Genomic DNA, 24403 nt, shown 5'->3' on the forward strand with positions numbered 1-24403 from the left:
GATTTGAAAGAGAGAAGAAACAGTAAGAAACTAAAAATATTGAAATCCTGGATTTTTAGGTAGAGGACTTGTGTTCAAATGCCAACTTAATTACTTAATACTAATACCTGTATGACTTGAAAAACAATGCAGGGGAAAGAATCTCTGAATTTGGCTTTTACATATATATATATATATAATATGTATGTATGTATATATGTTTGTTTATTATTATTGAGGAGTCCCCAGAGCAAGGGCTATGAATTTAAAGCTAAAAAAATCACAGGTTCACATCCTGTTTTGTTAAGGACTTAGGTTACACATTAAAGTAACTTAGGTTACACATTAAATAAAATTATCTAATCTCTCTGATCCTCAACTATATAATAAGATCATTGAATTATATGGTCAGTAAGGTTTTCCAGCTTAAGATACATTCCAATATCATTTGATAAGGGAGCTCCATGGCTCAGTTCCCAAGGATAGCACATTATGGGAATGAGATCCATCGACCCCCATGAGATTTTGTGATTTTGTTTAAAGTCCATGCTTCATCCCTTCCCTCTTGGCACAACTAAGGTGGTCACTTTGGAATGCTCTTTTAAAAAAGTTCAATTATGTTGGACTTTCTCTCTTCCCTCTCCTATTCCTTCTCCTTCTCTCTCTCTCTGTCTCTCTGTCTCTCTGCATCTCTGTGTCTCTGTTTCTGTCTCTCTCTCTCTGGGTCTCCTCTCTCTCTGTCTGTGTCACTGTCTCTCTATCTCTATCTCACCAGTTGGATACTTTTGGACTAGAAGACCTATTTGTAAGGTCCTTTTTGCTCCTGATCGTCAATGATTCTAAAATTCTTTGATTAATATGGGCAGCATCTAGGAATGCTGTCCTTGAACCAGTTTTTGATATCAAATTAGTTCCATTTGATTTAACTCCTAGTATGGATAAGATACCGTTAACTATTATTATAGTTACTAGAGGAGATTCTATGGACTATTTGTGTCCAACCTGTGGTAGAGCAATCTGACCTCATATTGGTCTGATCAGCCACAGTTGGACAAACTGTCATTTGTCTCAAACATAGTGATGTCATTTTGGTCTTCTTTGATAACGAAGGACAAGAACCAGACGGAGGAGATGCAGTTGATTATTTTATCCATGCGATAATAATCATCATTATTATCATGATAACAACAATTAATCATTGTAAAGTTTGAAAAGTATATTTTTAGTTTTTTAATGTATCATTGATATATTTTAATATGTATTTTGTTCCCCCCAATTACATGTAAAAATAATTTTAAACTTTTTTTACCTTTTGAGTTCCAAATTCTATCTCTCCTTTCCTTTCTCCCCTCCTCCCTCTGTAAGACAGTAAACAATCCAACACAGGTAATACATGTGCAATCTTGTGAAACTCAATGAGATATTTGTAATTTATGAATATTACCATTTTATATAAATGCTATCTATTTGATCATGGTGATCTTTTCTGTTCTTTTTCTTTAGAAAAAAATCTTTGCTGTATGGAATGGTTCTTGCAAATTTTAATGAAGAATGATACCAAGGGAAATTTAGGCAATATAAAAACAAAATTAAATAAACATTTATTTTTAAAAATAAACTCTGCAAAACTTTTAACATATTTTAATTGATCCTTATAACAACCCTATGATGTAGGTAGTATTATTATCCCTATTTGCAAGTGAGGAAATTGAGACTGAGAGGGTTAAGATGAATTATCCAGTCACATAGCTAGTAAATTTCTTTTTTTTTTTAGGTTTTTGCAAAACAAATGGGTTTAAGTGGCTTGCCCAAGGCCATACAGCTAGGCCATTATTAAGTGTCTGAGACCAGATTTGAACCCAGGTACCCCTGACTCCAGGGCCGGTGCTTTATCCACTACGCCACCTAGCCGCCCTGCTATAGTAAATATCTGAGGAATGATTTGAACTCAGATCTTCCTAAATCCAAGATTAACATTTATCTAGCTTGCCATATTGTTTTGACTAGTTTGCTCCTGATGTGAATACCTTGAAGAAGTTCACGATTTCTAGTCTTAGAGAGTCTGTCTTTGGGATACTTGGAGGATCTATGATTTACTCAAGATGCGTAAAGCTAGGATATGTTGCAAGCATCTGAGTATGGGTGTTTTAGGGATTTCAAGGTCATCCTTCTATGGGCCACCCCTGTGGCTCTCTGGGTCCTGAGGAACAAGGCAAAGGCAAAGGCAGGGGACACTGCCCTCAAGGAGTTTAGAGTTTACTGGGAGCTAGAATATGACCCAGGATAAAGAACTGCCTCATAGCCTGTGCTGGGGGGGGGAGAGAGAGACAGAGAGACAAAGACATAGAGAGAAGAAGACCCAGAGAGACAGAGAGAGAGAGAGAGAGAGAGAGAGAGAGAGAGAGAGAGAGAGAGAGAAGAAGAAGAAGAAGAAGAAGAAGAAGAAGAAGAAGAAGAAGAAGAAAGAGGAGGAGGAGAGAGAGAAGAAGAAGAAGAAGAAAGAGGAGGAGGAGAGAGAGAAGAAGAAGAAGAAGAAGAAGAAGAAGAGAGGAGGAGGAGGAGAGAGAGAGAGAGAGAGAGAGAGAGAGAGAGAGAAAGAGACAGATGGAGAGACAGAGAGAGGAGGAGGAGGAGAGAGAGAGAGAGAGAGAGAGAAAGAGAGAGAAGAAGAAGAAGAAGAAGAAGAAGAAGAAGAAGAAGAAAGAGGAGGAGGAGAGAGAGAGAGAAGAAGAAGAAGAAGAAGAAGAAGAAGAAGAGAAGAGGAGGAGGAGAGAGAGAGAGAGAGAGAGAGAGAGAGAGAGAGAGAGAGAGAGAGAGAGAGAGAAGAAAGAATGCACTCCTTTAATGGCTAGAATGATTCAAGAAAGTCTTAGCAAAACAGACATCACCTGAGCTGAGCCTTAAGGAAAGTCAAGAATTACAAGTAGAAAAGGGGGGGAACTAGTAAAAATTATATCCTAGAAAAATACTAGCTCAAATGATAGAACACCAAATTTAGGGAAGTACATACATAGTTTGTGCATTCTGTTGGTATAATAGATAGAGTGCCAGGCTTCAAGTGAGGAAGACCTGAGTTCGAACTCTGCCTCAGACACTTAGTAGCTGTGTGACCCTTGATGAAAGAATTTAACCTTCCTCAGCCTCACTTTACTAATTTGTAAAAAAAAATGTATAATAGCACCTACAAAGTGATTGTGAGGATCGAATGTGAAGCCTTCGTTCCTGTGGGAGATTTTCTTCTTAATGGAAAACTTGATAAAGCATGATGCCAAAGGCATATGCATATACATTTACAAATCCATATAATTCTTTGCAGATTTTAAAGCACTCTATAAATGTTCCCCACTGCTCATTTTAATCCAGGGGATGTGAAGGGGAATAATTAAAATAGAAAGTCAGACTGTGATGATCTAAGGACTGGAAGATAGACTGGAAGTAAAGAGATTCGTCAGGAGGCTTTCAGAATTGTCTTGGAGGAAGATGATGAGGAACTGAACAAAAATAATAGCTGGCCGAAGAAGAAGAGGAGATGATATATATATACATACGATCTTGTGGCAAAAATTGGCACTCAGCTTATATCAAGTTCAAGTTTTTAGTAAATAGTGTTTTGGACAACATGCTATCATGATAAATTAGCTCTAATCTCACATTTTGCCAGAGGTTTTTCCCCATTCCCCTTGCTGCTAATGCTTTCCCCTCTCTATTACCTTTCATCTACTGTAAATGTACACAGAAAACACATGTCTATGTGTATGTGTGATATTATGCTAAATTATCTGCACCTTCCCTCCCTCATCCTTGGGAGCAAGAACTGGTTTTGCCTTCCTTTGCATCTCCAGTGCTTAACAGAGTATAGTAAGCTTATTAATAAATGAGTGTTTGTTGACTGATTGATTAATTATAACCTGGTCGTGGTGATGTTCTAACTGAGGTCAAATGGAACTAATTTGATATCAAAAACTGGTTCAAGGACCGCATTCCTAGATGCTGCCCGTATTAATCAAAGAATTTTAGAATCATTGACCATCAGGAGCAAAAAGGACCTTACAAGTAGGTCTCCTAGTCCAAAAGTATCCAACTGGTGAGCAAAATCTCCCAAGTAGGCCTGGAACCAGACTCAGAAGTTTGTTTGAACGTTTAACAAAAATAAATAAAAATACAGCATAGGTAATGTCAATTTGTGTTTTCCAGCCTTCAGGGATATGTTTCTATTTGGGATTGGCTCCACTGAGAGCCTACCCCCTTCTTTGGTAGTTGAGTAAACAGAGCCCCAAAAGATTGAAGGACTACACCAAGGTCGCACAGATTCTTAGTAACAAGGCAACTAACTTTTGCCATGACCTCCACACCTGATTTATTCCAATCCCTGACTTAATTCATGTTACCATGGTTTCAGGTAACGTATTTATGTATTTATGGATACACCTTGCTATAGAAACGTGAAAGATGCTTTTCTGAACTAGGTCCTCCTACCAGTTAAATTTAGTTTCCTCTTATATCCCCTTGCAAGGTACCAATACCAGTTGATGGAGAATCGGACGGGAGAAAAAAATACTCACAACATGTAACAAAGCTAGTCAAAAGCAGTGTTATATTAGGAGACATCAAATAAGTTATGACTTTATTCCCCCTTACCTTGAACATATTTTCAGAACATAAAAATGCCACCAAGTTATCTTGGCAGAAACCTGGTCTCAGACTCACTATTCAGTTTTGTTCTGCCCTGTGGCCAGAAAACCAATTCTGTACAGTAGCAGTTCAATCCACATTCGAGATGCCAAGAGAGGGACTACAGAGGTTTAAAAATGAAAGATGGTTTTCTGAAGCTCAGATGCAGCCCAGCAGGAGAAAAGTGGCCCATGTGGCTGAAGACTTTAGGGAATTAGATCAGGGATAGTCAAACAGATTGTCTCCTGGGTAAAGAGATGGGGGGGGGGGGGGGGTTGGAGAGAGTACGGATGGCCCTCGTTCCTGTGGGAGATTTTCTTCTTAATAGAAAATTTGATAAAGCACAATGACAAAAGTATTTTTGAGAATGTCAGCTTGGTTTCTGCCTCCCAATTTGTCCTTTAATGAACATTTACTTTAATATTGAAGTTCTAAGGATTCATTGAGGTGGGAATTCTATGATACCAGAGGAGATCCACATACAACTTCTCTGATGCATTTGTCTTCTACCAGTATAAAGTCTGCAAAGATCCAAAGTGAGGTATGATGGGTGGAAAGGAGGGAGGAAGGAAGGAAGGAAGGAAGGAAGGAAGGAAGGAAGGAAGGAAGGAAGGAAGGGAGGGAGGGAGGGAGGGGGGAGGGAGAGAAGGAGGGAAGGAAGGAAGGGAGGGAGGGAAGAAGGAAATAAGCATTTATTAAATATCTTCTTTTTTTCTTGTAACTATGTTAAGTGTTTTACAAATATTTCAACCCTAGGAAGTAGGTGTGGTTACAATCCTCATTTTTTAATTGAGGAAAAATGAGACAGAGGTTAAGGGACTCGCCCAGGGTCACAGCACAGGTTCACTGCTAAGCATCTGAGACTGGATTTGAGCTCAGGTCTCCCAGTTTCTAGCCCCAGTCCTATCCAAAGTGCACTAGCTTTTGGAAAGAGTATTGGACTTGAAGTTGGAAGATCTGGATTTAAATTCTGGCTCCATCACTTACTATTTGTGTTACCTCAAATAATATGTTTAATTTCTCTGGATCTGTTTCCTCATCTATAGAGTTTTGTGATTGGATTAAATGGTCTCCTCTATCCATTCCCCATTCTGTCTCTAGCTCTGTGATGAGCATGTACTCAAAGAGCCAGAGAACTCTTGGTCCCATGACTTTTTTTTGCGAGTCCCCATATGTCATTCTGTTTGTACATCCACTGTGATCCCTCATACACTCTCCATGGACAGACAGCTCACTCTCTTCTCTGAACATATATTTCTTGGATCAGTTGAAAATCATATCGAGGGCTCAATGGATAGAGCACAGGCCCTGGAGTCAGGAGTACCTGAGTTCAAATCCGGCCTCAAACAATAATTACCTAACTGTGTGGCCTTGGGCAAACCTCTTAACCCCATTTGCCTTGCAAAACTTTAAAAAAAAGTGAAATCATATTGAAAAATTCAACAGAGTTGCTTGATATTATTACTCACAGGTAAAAGGTTTCACTGCAATATATTTTGATGTTATCATTTGTCTGCAGATTCAGTTATCCATTTTAGTTACTTTCCTATTCAGATGCTGTATTTTCTTAGGAATTATTGGTACAGTGAATAGGGTGAATACAAAATACAGTGAATACAGAAACCTAGATTCTAGACCCCTGTTTTCTACTAAATGACTGTGTGATCTTAGAAAATCATATAAAGAGCATTCAGTTACCCAAGGTTGGAATGCTCTGTCTCTCTGGTTCTCTCACTTCCTTCAGGTCTCAGTTAAAATTCTATAGTCAGCCTTTCCTGATCCTTCTTGGGGCTAGTACCTCCCCTCCTCCTCCCCCAGGTGATCATCTTCAATTAATGCTGCATATATCTTGATTGTACATAGTCTTCTCCCCATTAGTCTGAGTTCCCTCAGGGCAGGGACTGTCTTTTGTCTTTCTTTATATCCCTAGCACTTAGCACAGTGCTAACATATTGTGGGTTTTTAGTTTATATTTAGTGACTGGCTTGAAATCAAAAGATCTAAGTTCAAATCCCCCTAGCTGCATGACATTAGACATCTCTCTTAATTTTCTAGGTCTTTTTCACACATATAAAATCCAGGATTGGGATTAAATTATCTCAAGGTCCCTTTCAGCCAATAAGATGAACTTTGATTAAATGCCTTGGTGCCATATTTTTGATCATGTGACTTTGACTTTAGTCAAAAGAGAAGAATTAGATCAAATCACCCCTCTCAACTACAAAATACTAAATTACTCTATCAGTGAAATGTACAAGTTATATTTAGTCAAGACTAATTCAAAGGGAAGCAGCATAGAAAGAACAATAATTCTGGCACCCAAGGCTCTGGGTTCGGATCCTTACTCTGATGATTATTAGATTTGTGGCCATGACAATCAATAAATCTCCCTGGGCATCGTCAATTCCTTCCACTATAAAATGGGGTCTGGAGTAGGTGATTTCTGAGGTCTGTTCCAGCTCTGAATTTATGAGGCTACCAAACCTATGAAAAGATTCTAGCTCTGAGATTCTTGCCACCGTGGTATCTCTGACCCCTATCAACAACAGTACTCCCTCAGCAATTTATTCTATACAGCTGCAAAACACAGAATACCACAATCTCAGAACAATTAAAATTATAACTAACCCAAATGACAATGGAATGATGAATAGTGAACATAAACAGTTTGCACCAGATTATCAGGGATGATTTGTGTTTGGGAACTAACATGAAAGACATTATCAAGAGCACACACTGTCATAAAAGATGACCCAGTCACAAAATAAGAGTCCACAGCACAGATAAACCACTTCAGTAGAATACTGCTGTTGTAGAAATAAGAAATGGGCAGAAGAATGGCTTCTATATGATGGCTTATCTTCTATGGAGAGTTTATGAGAAAACATGGGCAAGGAATATATAGGATGGGGAAATATAGAGGTATTTCAGTCAGTATCAATGGAGGGAGAAGTATCTATCCCCAAACAGCATTGATAATTAATAATAATAATAATGATGATGATGATGATGATGATAATGATGATGATGATAGTTTTCATCATATTGAGAACCTAACCAAGAATTTTCTAGGATAACTAAAATTTTGAAATTTATAATCAAGACACTCATCATAGAAGGGCAAATCTAGAGCTAGAAAGAATTTTAGAGTCCAATGCCTTCATTTCAATAGATGAGGAAACTGAGGTTCAGGGAAATTATTTATCTAGCTCAAGCTCAATAGAGAATAAGTTATCAGAGAATTTAACTCAGACTATTTCCATAGCCAGAGATCATTCTGCTGTCTCTGGGTAGCATTTTAAATTGATAAGATGAAATGAAGGAATGTTTTGAAGTACAAATCTGACATTTGTCAGAGAAGAAAACTAGTCACAAAACCATTTGGGAATCAGATCCACTGATGGTCATGTTTTTAAACTGACTTCGCCAGAATTAGAAAATATAAATAGTGAATGAGCTATACCCACCTCTTATAGAATTGATTTTTTTAAAAATAATTTTATAAGGTGAACTTTGGACAGACCCCTTCTAGACAATTCTATGCCTATAATACTTGACAGACTAGCCTCTGTCACCAAACATTTTAAATTAAATGTCTAGTATGGATCCTAGGTATTTTTCTAAGCATTGGGAATAGGAAGACAAAAGTGAAAGTCATGGAACTTGCATTCTATTAAAGAAGCAATTTTACTCTATAGTCAGAAGATTGATTCTCTAGCAGGATTCATAATAATATAATTCCTATACCAATTTTTTTTAAATTGACAAAAGGGCTTTCCTTCCAATAACTTGATGAGGTAGTTAATGAATCTATGATTGTCCTCATGTTACAATTAAGAAAACTGAGGTTCTGAGAGATTATCCATGACCACAGTGATAGTGTCTGAGGTAAAACCCAAAAGACCAAATCTCCAGATTCCCAGCTCTCAAAGTCATGGTACCACACTGCCTTTTGAAACCAGAGAGAATTATTTTACCTCTCCCTCCACCACTATTTATAATATTTCTCTGGGAGACGTAGCTATGTCTTGAGTAACAGCTTTGGGTGCTTCATGAACAAGGAGATAGGGTTTTTTTTTTTTCTCTCTTGATACTTTCACTCTTACTCAGTGGAGAATAACGTTGCCATAGCAGTACCTGTGAAAGTAATTACCACCCTTAACCACAGGAGCAACCACCAGCTCTCTGGGGACTGCTCCAGAAAACTTCCAAGATCTCCCAGTACCAGCTACAGTGGACTTGGAGGAAACAAGATGTTGCCATAAGCAATATCTACCCTTCCTCAGAGGTCCCACTGTACAGCATAAAGAATAAAAGAAGAAAGCCACACATCACTAACAGACCAAGCACTGTGGGCCAAAGAAAGATGTGATGAGAACGTTTCTTTCCATTATGTTTTGTTTTGTTTTAATGGAGGGAAAAACCTCATCTTTCTGGAGCACTAAAAACCTTTTTGGTCTGATAGAAGAGAGAGATATATATTGACTCCCAAGATCTTCTGTTAGATTAAAGAATTAGCATTTTATTCCAGAGTCATTATCCATTCAGATCGGCTTCTGGCAGCTGTGGCCCCTGCCACCCCCAAGAGAACAAAGGGCAGTCTCCAGGCTCTCTCTGCCTGTGACATGAGAAATGGCCAGGGCCGTCCTGATAACCTATTAGTTTGCTACAGATAAATTTAATATTGTTGAGTAGTCCTGCTCATACAATATAGGAGTGGGAGTAGGGAGATTTTACCTCCCTATTAAGTAGGTATTTCTCATGAACCAAGCCATTTTTCTATTTTTAAAATATTAATGTCCATCTCAATCAACTCCAGTGGTTTCCAGGTGCCTCTAGGACAGATGTTCTTAGCCTGGCGTCCGTGAACTCTTTAAAACAAATATTTTAGTAACTATTTTTCAACACAATTGGCTCCTTTTGCCAACTTGGGTATTTTATTTTATTCCTTTTAAAACATGATTCTGAGGGGCAGCTAGGTGGCGCAGTGGATAGAGCACCGGCCCTGGAGTCAGGAGTACCTGGGTTCAAATCCGACCTCGGACACCTAGCTGTGTGGCCTTGGGCAAGCCACTTAACCCCATCGCCTTGCAAAAACAACAACAAAAAAAAACATGATTCTGAGGTGTTCAAAATACCCAAGAAGTCATGGCACAAAAAAGGCCTGGTCTGAGGCTGTCCTGAAGTTGGTGAAGATGACAAGCAGAGGGAAGAAAGGAAAGGAAATAGAACCCAAGTTTTCAGTGATAGGTAAACTCAATGGCAGCCCCAAGATAAAGGAGAACCGACCCTCTGCAGAGACTGCTTCTGCCCCAGGAGGGAAAAAAAACTGTTTTTTCAAGTCTTACCCAACTTGGCCTTCAGCCTATCATTTTAACCTTATTCCATATCATTCCCCTTCCTGGACTCTGCAATTCCTTCCTCCACTTCTCACCTCTCTGATTTTGCACTGGTCATTGCCCATGCTTGGAGTGCACTCTCTCCTTACCTGTACTCCTAGCATCACTCCCTTCTTCTGAGACAGCTTGGTATTCAATATGTCTTTCCTGATTCTAGCTCCTGATCCTCTGATTGTTTGTTGTTCGGTTGTTACAGTAATTTCCAACTCTTTTTGACTTGGGATTTTCTTGACAAAGATACTAGGTTTGCCATTTCCTTCTCCATCTCATTTTTACAGATGAGGAAACTGAGGCAAACAGGGTTAAGTCACTTGTCTAGCTGCTAAATGTCTGAGGCCAGATTCAAATTCAGGAAATGAGTCTTCTTGACCCCAGACTTAGCTGCCTTCTCTCCCAAACAACCTTAAATTTATCTACTTGGTATGCATTTATAGCTATTAGTTTTCCTTCAGGTCTAGGAAGGAGCTTTTTCATTTTTGTACTGAAATAGCCAGCAACTAATACAGTGCCTCCTTGGCAGGAGGGAGAGATTGTTTTTTTTTTAACATTAACAGTTGAATTCTATATGGCTCTTTAAGATTTCAAAGGTACTATACAAACAAATATATGGCTATACATATCTATATATGATTTCATTTGGTCTTCAAAACAATCCTACAAGGCATTTTCAACCCCATTTTTCAGATAGAGAAACTGAGATAGAGATGTTAAATGATTTTTCCAAGCTTATCAAACAAAAAAAAGTCTAAATAAGATTCAGATCCAGATTTCCTGAATCCAAATCTATAATCTATCTGCCATTGCTTCTTTTAAAAAAAGTGTGTTGATATATTGATTGTTGCCTTGCTCTTTTTCAAGGAGTTTAAAGATTCTTCTTGTTGCTAATCTTTCCTAGAGCCTTCTCCTCTTAAAGAAAAACATTGGCTCAATGATCATTCCTGGTTCAAGGTTAGATATTAGAATTCAGAGTTCTTAATTTTAGCCTTGATATGTCTGACCAATGGTTCCCAGTCTTTTTGAGTGTGAAAGCCTATTGTTAATGTAGACATTTCTACATTTCTCAGAGCTCCACATAACAGTACTACTTGGGTGGGGGGCGGGGGGAACAACAGGTTCCCGTCTATTAAATGAAAGATTTGTTTTAGGTCATATCTAGAAATTCTTCCACTCTATTCTATTGTCTTGAGTGAGAACCAAGTTCTAGGCCTGACTGTTCTGGACAATTCTATATAGCAAGTTGCTTGGAGTCTCAGTTTATAATCTGTAAAAAACAAAGGAATTAGATAAATTGACCTGAAAAATCTATGATGCTATTGTTAGTATCTATTAAGAAAATAAATAATAACAAAATAGGACAATTCTGGAGTCGTTTTAACTGAATTTGCATTATCCAACACAATGGAATCTATCTGTAGCCACTAGATTTGCACAGGGTTTTGTTCATTTGTTTGTTTGATGAGGGATGAGAGATGGATCCTCATTCCTGGTTTCATCCATTTGAAGAACTCCCACAATAAAAATTCTCTCCACCAATACAGAATGGCAACTCTGGAGTAGTTTTAATTGAATTTGCATTATCCAACACAATGGAATCTATCTGTAGCCACTAGATTTGCACAGGGTTTTGTTCATTTGTTTGTTTGATGAGGGATGAGAGATGGATCCTCATTCCTGGTTTCATCCATTTGAAGAACTCCCACAATAAAAATTCTCTCCACCAATACAGAATGGCAACTCATCTGCAACTTCAAATCCTAGAGAACTATCTTGGGCAAAAAAGAGGTAGCAATTGTAGAGCTAATATTTGTCAGATATGACCACAGGATGGCTCTACCTGAGATTCTTGCATGGTACTCCCATCATTAGCAAGGTACCAGGTATATAATAAACACAATAAATGCCTATTGACTAGTTGACAGACTCTCCCTTATTTTATTCCCAAGTAGCCCTGAATATCATGCAAATTAAAAACATACCCGCTCAATAATTTTAGAACCAATATTCTCCCAGGGGAGAGGATGCACTATGGAATCAATAGAGAGCTATCTTTAAAGCTGGGGTATCCTAGGCTCAAGACTCCATCTTATTCCTGTTACTTATATGCCCTTGGTCAAATGACTGAAGTGGGGAGTTAAATAACACAATAGGTAGAGGACAAGAAAGACTTAGAGTTAGGAAGACCTGAGTGTGAGTCCTGCCTCAGATGCTTACTAGTTGTGTTTCCCTTGGCCATGTATTCTCTCAGTTTCAGTGTCCTCTTCAATAAAATAAAGGCAATAATAGCACATACCTCACAGGTTTGCTGTAGGAACAACCAAGATAATAATTGTAAAGTGTTTTTTGAATCTTAAAGGATTACAAAAATGCTCGTTATAGTTGTATAGATTGTTGTTGTACTTCTTGGCTACAGCCCTCTGAGACTATAATCAATCAATCAGCCAAGAAACCATTAATGCTATGTATTATAGAATTCTCAGCCTGTATCAGTGGAGGGAGATTCCATAATGGGAATGCTGCTCGTTGTTGGAACAATTACTCTCCCAATAATGCTACTACAAATCCTATAATAGTTAAATCTCTGAAGAATCAATAATTCCAATGACCCAAATGGTAGGTGGGGAGATGCCTGTTGGGCATAAGATGTCAGCAGTGACTTACATACAAGGAGTAACCTAAAAGATTAGGTCCAGGAAATGTATAATAGGAAGAGGAAGAAGGCAGTTATATATCAAAAGTAACAGCTGACAGATGGACGACCTGATTAGTGGACCAATCTCCTTCAAAAGTGAAAAAACAAAAAGCATAGAGGAAGGTCTCCAGCACTGCGGGCAGATCTTCTAGGAAGAATTCATTAGAGGACAGTCACAGAAATTACACGAGATGAAAAGTAGAGAAAATAGCCAGATCAATGAGGTTATGGAGCAATTGGAGCAAATAGTAGGAAATCATTTATGGTCACCTCCCCACTCCTAGTCTCATTCCCTCTGAAATCACCTTTCATTGATCTTTATTTACATGTGCCAAGATCTTTATTTACATGTTGTCTCCACCATTAGAGCATAAGCTCCTTGAAGGCAGTCGTTATTTTTGCCTTTCTTTGTATCCCGACTTGTGGACTGACAACCGGACAACCGACAGAACTTGCCTAGCATAATGACACTTCCACCAAATGAGTGGCCATCTGCAAAACGCATCTTCAATTCCATTTCAATTCTATAAACATTTATCAAGCACCTACTCTTTGCCAGGTGCTATACTAGGTGCTAAGCATTCAAATAAGAAAAAGAAAGGAGCTTACAATCTAAAGATCTGAAGAAAATCTAAAGAGATCCACCCTACTATGTTGGTAGTTACCAACAAAGAATATTCATGAAAGACATCTGCCTCTAACCATTAACCAATCAGGAGGTGTCCATTGTCAGCTTCTATTCTCAGGAGCTTTGTTTAAGTCACTTCTAAATGGATGCTCTCTAGGTGATAATATATTAATAATGGAAAGATCATGGATTTGAAGTAACAAAGACCTGGATTTGAATCCTACCCCTCACAGTATTTGTATAAACATAGGCAAGTCACTCAGTTTCCTCATTAGTAAGCTGAGGAAGGTGAACTATATAAAGCCCTTACCCACCTGCCTAAATTTATGATATTTTGACTTGTGTTTCATTGTATATTTGCTGAAATCTAACCTTTCTTTATCAAACTAGTATAGTATAGTATAGTATAGTATAGTATAGTATAGTATAGTATAGTATAGTATAGTATAGTATACAGTATAGTAGCCAGTGCCCTGGGCTTAAATCTGGAACATTTGGTCTTGAGATCTACCTCTTACATTTACTAGCTGTGTAATGGTGGTTAAACTCTCTGAGTCTCAGTTCCCTCATCTGAGAAATGGGAAAAAATGTTGGACCTACTTCAGAGGGTGGTTGTAAGAAGTAAGAAAAATCATGTAAATAAATTGTAAATTAGTATTAATTTACTCCTTTTGAGCTACTTGGAACCATCCATGTAAATATATTTATCTATTATTTCAGGTCACTAAAATGATCATTTGTGGTAACTTTATGGTGGTAGTAAAGCAGGGGACAGAGAGAGTCAGGAAGAAGATCTGAGTTTAAATCCTGACTCTGCACCATATCCATAAACACGTACCTCCTGTCTCTGAAACCTTGCAAGTCACACTATCACAATACCCCCGCCTAAAACTGTGGCATGGGGGCAGCTAGGTGGCGCGGTGGATAGAGCACTGGCCCTGGAGTCAGGAGTCCCTGAGTTCAAATCCAACCTCAGACACTTAATAATGACCTAGCTGTGTGGCCTTGGGCAAGTCACTTAACCCCATTGCCTTGCAAAAACTGAAAAAAAAAAAGACTTTGGCATGACCTTCAGAGGGTGAGGGAGGATCAATGAGTCTGAAGCTAGAAAGGTGTTCCACATCCCACCCTCCCTGCTGTAGCTGATCTGGGCTTGTTTGGTTGACAATTTAATCATACCTGCTCTTAATCCCTAATACCTCTCAGGATCTTTCTCTATACTGAACCGGATAACAGGACAATTTTAACCTAACCTCTCACCTGCTACTGGAAAAGTCTGCTGCCCCTCCTCTCAGTACATCCACTGCCTGTCCCTCAGATCACCTTATGACTGATGAAGATGGGGCACGGGAGGCTGGTCTGTTTTCTGGGATTCATGAGAAAGAGCCCGACTCTTACTCCTTTTCATTTTGAGTGGGGTTAAGTAGGCTAAGAGGGCATCCATCAGTTACAACAGAAAGCAGATTTCATTTCCTCATTTTTTTCCCCCAAATCCATTCCCTTTCTGAATTGCTGTAGGTCCACACAAATGGTCAGCATTATTCTGATATCCCTTTCCCTCCAAGATGTCTCATCTTTGGCCAAGTCTGATTTCTACTTCAGATTTAGAACTGTCTTCATGTCTCTACTCACCCAGCTTCTACCCTAGTTCAGTACTTTGTTATAACCTAATCAATCTCCTTGCCTCTAGGATCTCCACCCTCCACAAAACTGCCGAAGGGAAGTCAACAAATATTTATTAAGAACTCTGAGGGACTGGGGCAGCTAGTGTCACAGTGGATAGAGTGCTGGCCCCGTAGTCAAATCCAGCTTCAGATACTTAATACTTACTTAGCTGTGTAACCTTGGGCAAGTCACTTAACCCCATTGCCTTGCAAAACAAACAAACTAAAAAAAAAGAACTGAGTATACAAAAGCAAGAATTGTCTTTCTCAGAGCTTTGATTCTATTGGGTAAGACAAAGTATAAATAATAATGAACAACTATTATAAAACATGTATGTATATATGTATAGAAATGTACATTTTTATATAAATAATTGTAGAGTAAATTGTCCATTTCAGTGGGAAACTACCAACAAGGGGGGGGGCAGGAATTTAAAAGGGAGGAAGGAGCAGGAAAAGGTCTCTTAGAAGGGGTAAGATCTGAATAAAGTGAGTTTCTTAAAGCATCTGTCTAACCTTGACAGCCCTCATTTAATCAAATCCAAGAGCTTCCTATTGACTATAGGATCCAATATCTCATTCGTTTTATTGTTGCACAGTCTTATATAATATATATAGTTATTTATATTATTATAGTTATATATGTCATATTATAATTATTTATAGAGCATATATATTTATATATATATATATATATATATATATATGGCAACTAGGTTGCTCAATGGATAGAGTCCTAGATCTGGAATTAGAAAAACCTAAATTCAAATTAGTCTCAATGTGACCTTGGGTAAGTCACTTACCCTCTCTTTGCCTTAATCCACTGGAGAAGGAAATGGCAACCTGCTCCAAAATTTTTGCCAAGAAAACCTCATGGAAAATATTGGCATACAAATCCATGGGATCAGAAAGAGAATGACTGAACAATAACAGCCTATATGTAATTAATAAATAGGCAAATATACATATGGAGTAAATGCACCAAAAAGTCTTTGCTGATAGGGCTGCATCATAAAAAGAATTGGAATCAACTGCCCCTATTAGTTCTGGAAGGAGGAAAAATTGCACAGCAGTAGATCCCAGTCTGCTTTAATAGAAGATGCTCCCTACACCAAAGAAATTTTTTTAAAAAGACACCTTTTTATAATCAGAGCACATGATTCATTGACTGATAAAGCTGAGGAAAAAAACAACCATTAACAGACCCAAAGGACTTAGGATCAGAGGTTGTCTCCTCCTGGCTCTTATTTTACAGATTTTACAAGGTGCAGAAAGTTTAAGGGACTTAAATTCCTTCCAGAGTGCAGATTTTTGAGCCTATTCACCTAGTTTGATCATCTATAGCTCACATTTATATGGTTTTAAGGTGGGCTTTATTTATATTATCTTATTTGATCTTCTACAATAATGTTGTTGGGTGGGCGTTAGGATTATCCCCATTTTCCAGATGAGGAAACTGAGTCTGAGAGAGGTTAAGTGACTTGTTCAGTCGTTATCAGAGGGAGGTTTGGACACACATCTTCCGGGCTCTTTCCAACTGGGTGGAAGCCGGTAGTAAGCCTCTTCATCATATTCTGCCATTTCCTGACTGCTTCTAGGACTTGGTGTGGGGCCAGCCGGGAGGTGATGAGTTTGAACTGAACCAGCTGCTCAGCAGACAGTAGCCCCAGATCACTTTGGGAGAGTTTCCCCTGGGCTTCACCAATGGGGGCTTAAGGTCACTACCCTGCCCTCAAGGTTGTTTCCCAATTGGGAAGCTTAAGGCTTGGGCTGCAGGGTTCTGAAAGGCAGCTGTCATTTTTTTGGAGAAAGAAGTTGTGAAAATGGGGGGAAAGGTAAATAACAAATGATTGGTTGTGTAATAGCAAAGAAAAAGCAAAACTCTGGTTTTCCTCAAGATTAATAACTAATGGAGCAGCTAGGGTAGAGCGGATAAAGCAACAGCCCTGGAGTCAGGAGGACCTGAGTTCAAATCCAGCCTTAGACACTTAATAATTGCCTAGCTGTGTGAGCTTGGGCAAGTCACTTAACCCCATTGCCTTAAAAAAAAATTTTAATTTTTAAGAAAAGGAAAAAAGATTAATAACTAACCAGTGCCTGCCTGTACATGTGCCTGCATGTGTGTGTTTTAAATGACCCAATCTGAGGGACGAGAGCTCCAAGAAAGATGATTGGAATGAAGCAGGACCCCAACTGTTGCAACAGAAATATAGACACTGTCTTGTCACGACATCCAAAGATTCCCTAGGTTCGGGGTTCCGCCGTGTTCTGATTGGTAGCCAGAATATTCCTGGAGAACTAGATTATGGCTCTTACTGTTGGAATGACTTCTCATGGACCCATACCTACTCCCCACCCCCCCTCCCCATCAACATTCCAGCTGGCCCCAGAAGATCCAGTTTTCTTCTTATTATTTAAATCAACCATTTTTCTTTCTTCACCAAATATTCTTCTCCCTGACCCCTTCTATACTATCTTCCTTTAAACTCCTTTATTCATCGCACACCTTCCCTCTAAGCTTTAGGAAAAGCCAGCTACTTACCAAGTCTCAGAATCACAAAATTTGAGAATTAGATCTTAATGGCCATCTAGCTGAACCCAAACACAAAAAAAGAAATCACCATTATAACACATCCAACAAATGATTGTCCAACCTCTGCTTAAAGCCCTGGGACGGATGGGATGGAAGGGGACAAGAAAGAAGAGAACCTCTAAGATGTTAGCTAAATGGTACCAGTTAAGGATCTCCAATCTAGCATATCTTTAGTTCCAGTATCATAGAAATAGAATTAAAGATCATCTTGTCTGTCTCAGGAAACTGAGGCCCAGTGAGTAACTTTCCTAAGGTCACATTGTAGGTATCAAATAAGATTCAAACCGTGATTCTCTAAATTTCAACCCTGGTGCTGTGTACCCCACTTCCTCCTAAGGAGTATTGTGAAATCATAAGAAAATAAAAGCAAATTAATTTTCATTCATTTCAGTTTTATATATTCCCTCTGGTATTTGGGGAAGAAAGAATCTAGATATAAAGAATGTAAACTCTCCTCAATACATGGAGATATTTATTTCCTCCAACACAGTATATTCATTACAAGGAAGTCAAAACCAGAACTCAGATTAGAATAGAGCAAGGGTGGAAATTAAAAGGACCTTGGCAGACTCCGTATAATGAATAATATCCACATGTTTCATTCCAAGTGTAAATGGAACAGCTGGAATACAACTTCTTTCACTGATACTTTAGAGACACCAATGACTCCATTTGGACATGGATACAGATCTAAGAGCAAGCCACTGCTTGAGGGATTCCAGGTGGACTGTGTAGGGAACCTGGACTGAAAGGCATTGGGATTATCTTAGAGACAATATAGAAGCTGTTCACTAGTGGCTAACATACACGCCGCCAAGGAACCGAACAAATTTATTAGGTGTAGGATGTTGCAGTCCTTGAAGAAGGACTACAGTGAATCTCTGGCAGCAAGGTTCAGTTGTTAGGTTAAGATGGCCTCAAGGATCAATTTGTACTAAGTCATCTTTGGAAACTATCTCAGACCAGTTGCCTCAAAAACATGACTACAGATTTTTCTAAATATGATGAGAATGCCTTTCTGGTCCTTATGATTAATCCTCTCCTCAATTTTATTTCCTATAACCCTCCCCCCAAAATCCTTTCCTTCCTCTCTATTTTGGTTTTTTATTTGTTTCTTTTGCACCTATGGTATTACTTCCAATCTTAAGAGAAAGGTGGCTATTTGGTCCCATTTTAAAAAATGACTAATATTCAGTTGCTTGTAAATTTCAGTCATTAAATAATATTGGACAGTTCTGGGTTAAATAGCAGTTTCCCCCTATGGAGAGATGGAGTCATTAAATCATAGATCTGGAGATAGAAAGGATTCCAACAGCCATGTTGTCTAACTCCTTCCTTTTCAAGAAGAAGCTAAAACTTAGTGTGGCATCATGATTTGTCCAAGGTCCTACAGGTAACCATAAGTGTCAGCTATATGGAAACCAGATAGTTCAATACTATCTCATCCTGGGAAACTCTTCTCCCTCTCTTCCCAGCCATATAATGGGTGGTGGACCTTCCACTATATTTCCCTCTTCAAACTCTCTCAGAATGCTGATTGTGATGGTGGAAGGGATAAGGGATTTGGAAGCTTTAAATGAAGGGCATCTGCTTTGGTGACTTCTGCGACATTGGAATGTCCCTGAGCATTGTCCTGGCAGGAGAGAGTGTCTTCTTCCCGAGAAACCCTTCTGCAGTAGGCAATCCATTTAATAATTAATTTTTTGGCCATGGTAACTGATGGAGATTGAATTCTCTTTTTTTTAAATAAAAGCTATTTGGCCTCAATATTTAGAAAGTTCTGCACAATTCCAACTGGATTTGGCTGCTGTGATGTCTACCAATTAGTTAATGGTTCTCAGACTGAATCTAATTATATTTGTGACCTATGACCAATTTAAGCAAAAAAGATTCCTGAAGGGGCAAAGGGGAAACAAAGATTCAGTAATGGGGTTTGGAGAAGTTTACTCAAGAATACAGGAAGCTTGTCTTGTGACAAAGAATTGCCTCTTCAAACTCTATAAAGTTGATCTACAGGTTCATTTGTGATCATTTATTGCTTATTTTCATGGGGCTATTGTGGTAAAATTTGCGAACCGGGCCCTGTCAATGGTTTGAGGTTTCAGACTAAATCATGGAAAAATGGGGGGGGGGGGTCGCCTACCATTCTTTTCATGCCAGCCAAATTTGTCTTTCAAACTTCAGAAAGATATGCATCCTCTCTTTCCCTAAGTTTATTTTTAATAGGAAAGGAGGAAGCTAGAAATGGCAAACAGTCTGCTTCCAAATCACAGGGTATCTGCTCTTTGAATAATCATCAGAACCCAAAGCCCCATTTCCTATGAAAGTGTTGGACAGTTTCGTTTCTGTTCAGCCAGAGTTGTCAGACAGAAACTAAAAAATCCTTAGCTTACAATGTTATTTTCTCAGGTTTTTTTTCAGTCACAGTTTGTGGCTCTTCCTGTTTATCCTGTCTGCGGCCTCTACCCACTTGTTGTTACTTACTGAATCACTGAACTTGTACCATAATGTCTAAAAATATTAGCAAACAACCAACTGGAAAGGGACACGTATCCTGGAGCCTTTGGGCAGACAAAGGCTTCGCCGGCCACTTTTGGACTTTGGGACGGAGTTCAGTTGTAGAAGTAGAAATAGTGCACTTAAAAGGAAAATCCTGATTTTTCTCTCATGCTTTCATCTTCATTTCTGAGAAAAATATTTCTCATGGGATTTTCCTTCTATTACGGTTCTCCTAATAATGTTAAGTCTGACATAAGCTTTTCAACACATACTTTTTGAGTGGATTGATTTTTTTTTTAATTTTATTTTGGTTATTTTTATGCCTCTTCCTGCTCTCTGGAAGAATTTGTCATGGATTGGAGGTCGGTGTGAAGCAAGAAAAGAAGCCTGCCCCAATTGTCTTTAATTTCAGTCTTAACAGTGGGCAGGGTTTGGGAGTGTTTTCTGTTTTTTGTTTGTTTGTTTTCATTGAAACCTAGCTTTTCTTTTCTTTAACCTTACTAGGGGCAAGGATGTAATCTGATAATAGTCTCTTCTTTTATGAGGGTGCCCTGGCCAGTGACCGCCTGGATAAAGCTACCTGAAATTGCTTATTAAATCTCTTTTGGAACCACTGAGAGAGCTGATCTTTCTATTGGCCATTGCTGCTCATTCTTTTTTCTGCTTTTGCAAAGAAAAGAGCTTATGACTGAATGCATCTGCCCAGGAAATAGGAAACGGGAACTGGGACCCAGCACCCTGCTTTGAAGGTGTTTGTTTGTCTAGAATTCTTATCAAACTTGGATTTTCTTAGCAAAATGGTTCGTTTTTCATCCTTCCTGCATAGGATGTAGAAAACTACCAGGCTACCTTGTCCATCATTCCCAAAGGCTATCAGGGAATCTGGTCTCACTCTTGTGAATGACAGAATATTGTGCCATCCAAGCCAGTTGGTTCAGATTTGGGTGGCCTTGAGTCAGTGGTGTCAATAGAGGGTGAGTAATGCTATCCTCTTCTCCTACTAATAAAATAATCAGTAGCCCCCTTCCATAGTCCTTTTAGCAGTTCTGTATTCTGAAATAGAGACAGATCTCGATAGGGGTAAGAGTCCAAATGCATCCATTCAGGAAATATATTCATTTCAGGTCCTGTTCTAGTTGCTGAGACAAAATTTAAGAGCCCCCTGCCCTCAAAGGGTGCATATATATATATATATATATATATATATATATATATATATATATATATATATATATATGCCAATGAGGCAAATAATTCATGTAATGAATATATATACATATAAATATAAATATATGTATGTATTATGTTATTATATAAGGGTATATACACATATAGGCATGTGTATCTAGATTTCTATATGTATACATCATGTGGATGTATATAGATACACATAGATCCAAATAGACATACCACACATACTCACATATAGACATATAAATCTGTGTTTTCCTCTATACAGCCACATATCCCACATAAACATATATGCATACTCATAGAGATTTGTTTCTCTGTATTTGTTTCCATCACACCTATAGATATCCATGTGTGTAACTTGAATGGATCTTGCTATTTAACTATTATCTCCTTCATTAGATCTGAACTCGTTACAGGCAGGGATTGTTTTTGTCTTTCTTGGTAAGCCCTGAATAGAGTCCAGCACGTCGGTTTTATGGTGAGGTAGTCATTTTCTTAGCTATCCACAAGAATTTCTTTCGTCACGGATTGGAGGTTGGTGTGAAGCAAGAAAGGAAGCCTGTCCCAATTACTACACGCTTGACGACTGAATATCAGAACTAGAATTCGTGGAGCCCTTTACCATTTGCCAAAGACTTGAACTCATTTGATCCCTATGAGGTTGGGTGCTACTATAGGCAAAGTTATATTGAGGCATTTCAGGAGGGAGAAACCATCACCTGCTAGATGGGAGGAAACCATTGAGAATAATGTGGGAGGAAGCTCTGAGGATTTAGAAGGGAAAGGAATGGATCGCAGCCATGGGGGACCCCCTGTATGAGGGATGAAGGCTGGAGAGAGGAATGGAGTGGCAGGAAACCAACAGACCATTCTGACTTGAATGGAGAGTTTGTGAAGAAGAAGAATACAACGCATGGTCTTGGTCATGAACCAATAGCCAGGGCCCTAGACTAAGGCTAAATAACTTAACATTGGAGTTCCTGACTTTGATTCCCTCTGTTTCAATCACACAATCAACGTTTAAGTGCCTACTATGGGGGCACTGTTCTAAGCATTAAAGATCCAAAAGGAGACCAAAAAAAAAAAGCCCTGTCCTCAGGGAGCTTACAATCTTTTTCACCTTCTCTTCCTTCTCTTGTCCTTTCCTCTCCCTCTTTCTCTATTATAAAGAAGGTCAACTCCCCAAGTCCTTCTGCACCTCCCTAGTGATAATACCGAGGCTCACAAAAGAAGGTATTGGCCCCGACTTTTGGTGACCACCCAGCCCAGAGCCAGTCCTCTTGACTCTCAAGGGACCTGGGAAAAAAGTCACAGCTGGGTTCGGAGTTACTCTTCTGGAGACATCTGTGACAGGCCAGCCTGCCTGCTCTTTAGCTTTGCCAGGGATTCAATAGCTGTTATTCAGTCAACAAGCAGCCACAGCATAAAGGGACTCTGTGCAACTTGGGTTGACATCATTTGGGTGAAATATCAAACCTCACCATTTAAAAAGATGCCCGAGCAGGAGTGCTCGAGATCACAACCTGCTGCCTGGAGCCACTTGCTCCCAATATATCTCATCCGATGAGATGTTTGAAAGCACCAGTTCTCACGTGGAGGAGTTGGTTTGTTGTGGGCATGCACAGAAGCTCAAACACCCCCCTTCGTGAATCCTTCCCTGATCCCCTCTTCCAATAACTCCCTCCCTCCCAAACGTCCTTGTATTGAAACAACCATTTATTTTGTCATGTTACATGGTATATCAGATGTCCTTTCAATGGGGGCCGGGAACATGGACAGATTCAGGGGATTCGTGAATTTGGATGAGAAAAAAAAATTGCATCTTTATTTTCATTAATCTCTCACTGAAAGAAAGGATTTTCTTTAATTAAGAATTCAGGGGTGGCTAGGTGGTGCAGTGGATAGAGCACTGGCCCTGGAGTCAGGAGTACCTGAGTTCAAATCCGACCTCAGACACTTAACAATTACCTAGCTGTGTGACCTTGGGCACTTAACCCCATTGCCTTGCAAAAAAAAAAAAGAATTCAGACAACAACCCACAGTGTTGTACCTGTGACTGTCATCCAGAGAGATCACAGATACTGTCCCATTACATCATAAAGTTGCTACAGAAATATATTTTATGATATCACTGCTTCATAATTGTTGTAGTTAATCAAGTGGCTGCTAGATCACAGTGTGTTTGCAGTCTCCCTGTCTACAGCAAACACTTCTGCAATGTAGCTGTCTGGGCTTCATCAAACTGCCAAGGGGGTCCATGACATAAAAAAGGGGAAGGACCCCCGTTGTGGTGTGCATGTTGTATGCACAAATATACATGTCAGAGATCATAGATATTTGTCATCTCTTCCATAAGACTATAAACTCCTTGACAGATGGTTTTGTCTCTTTTTAAACCAGGATCACCGGAGCCTAACATAGTGTTTGGCACATAGTAGGTGCTTAAAATATACCTTTTGGGGGGTTTTCAATCATTTTTTTCAATGAACAAAAGTATTTTTCTTTCCTTATCTCTCTCTCTCTCTCTCTCTCTCTCTCTCTCTCTCACACACACACACACACACACACACACACACACACACATTCACAGCAAAAACCAAAAGTAAACCCTTTTAACAAACATGCATATTCAAACAAAGCAAATTCTTAAAAATTTCAGTTTTATGGAAGAGATTTATCTGGGGGGGAGGTTAATCATTTTGGGGCAGGGGTTGCAAGGCAATGGGGTTAAGTGACTTGCCCAAAGTCACACCACTAAGTACGTATTAAGTGTTTGAGACTGGATTGGAACTCAGGTCCTCCTGACTTCAGGACCAGTGCTCCATCCACCTGAAAAACCAATTCTTGTACTGCCTATATCCCTCCTCAAAATTTTTCAGCCTGCATCTTGAGCCCATCACCTCTCTATGTGGGTAGCCTTCATCAGCAGCCCTCAGTCATTGCTTAATTAGAGATTTAAGTCATTCAGACTTGTTTGTTTTTACAGTTTTCTTTAACAAATATTCATCGGTTGGTTCATTGATGAGCTTGTTTGAGGCACATCATTGAGAAGTCTTCAAGATCTCTGTAAACTTAGAATTGATCATT

The 24403-nt window shown here is 39.1% G+C and overlaps 1 protein-coding gene across 4 annotated transcripts in view; it reads left to right on the top strand.

Annotated features, from left to right (window-relative positions):
- The window catches only part of FRMD4B (FERM domain containing 4B), a 349156-nt gene that overhangs the window by 163665 nt on the left and 161088 nt on the right, over positions 1-24403 (top strand). The gene's annotated exons all lie outside the window — the stretch shown is intronic.

The sequence above is a fragment of the Macrotis lagotis genome, chromosome 8, assembly GCF_037893015.1.
Source record: "Macrotis lagotis isolate mMagLag1 chromosome 8, bilby.v1.9.chrom.fasta, whole genome shotgun sequence".
Lineage (NCBI taxonomy): Eukaryota > Metazoa > Chordata > Mammalia > Peramelemorphia > Peramelidae > Macrotis > Macrotis lagotis.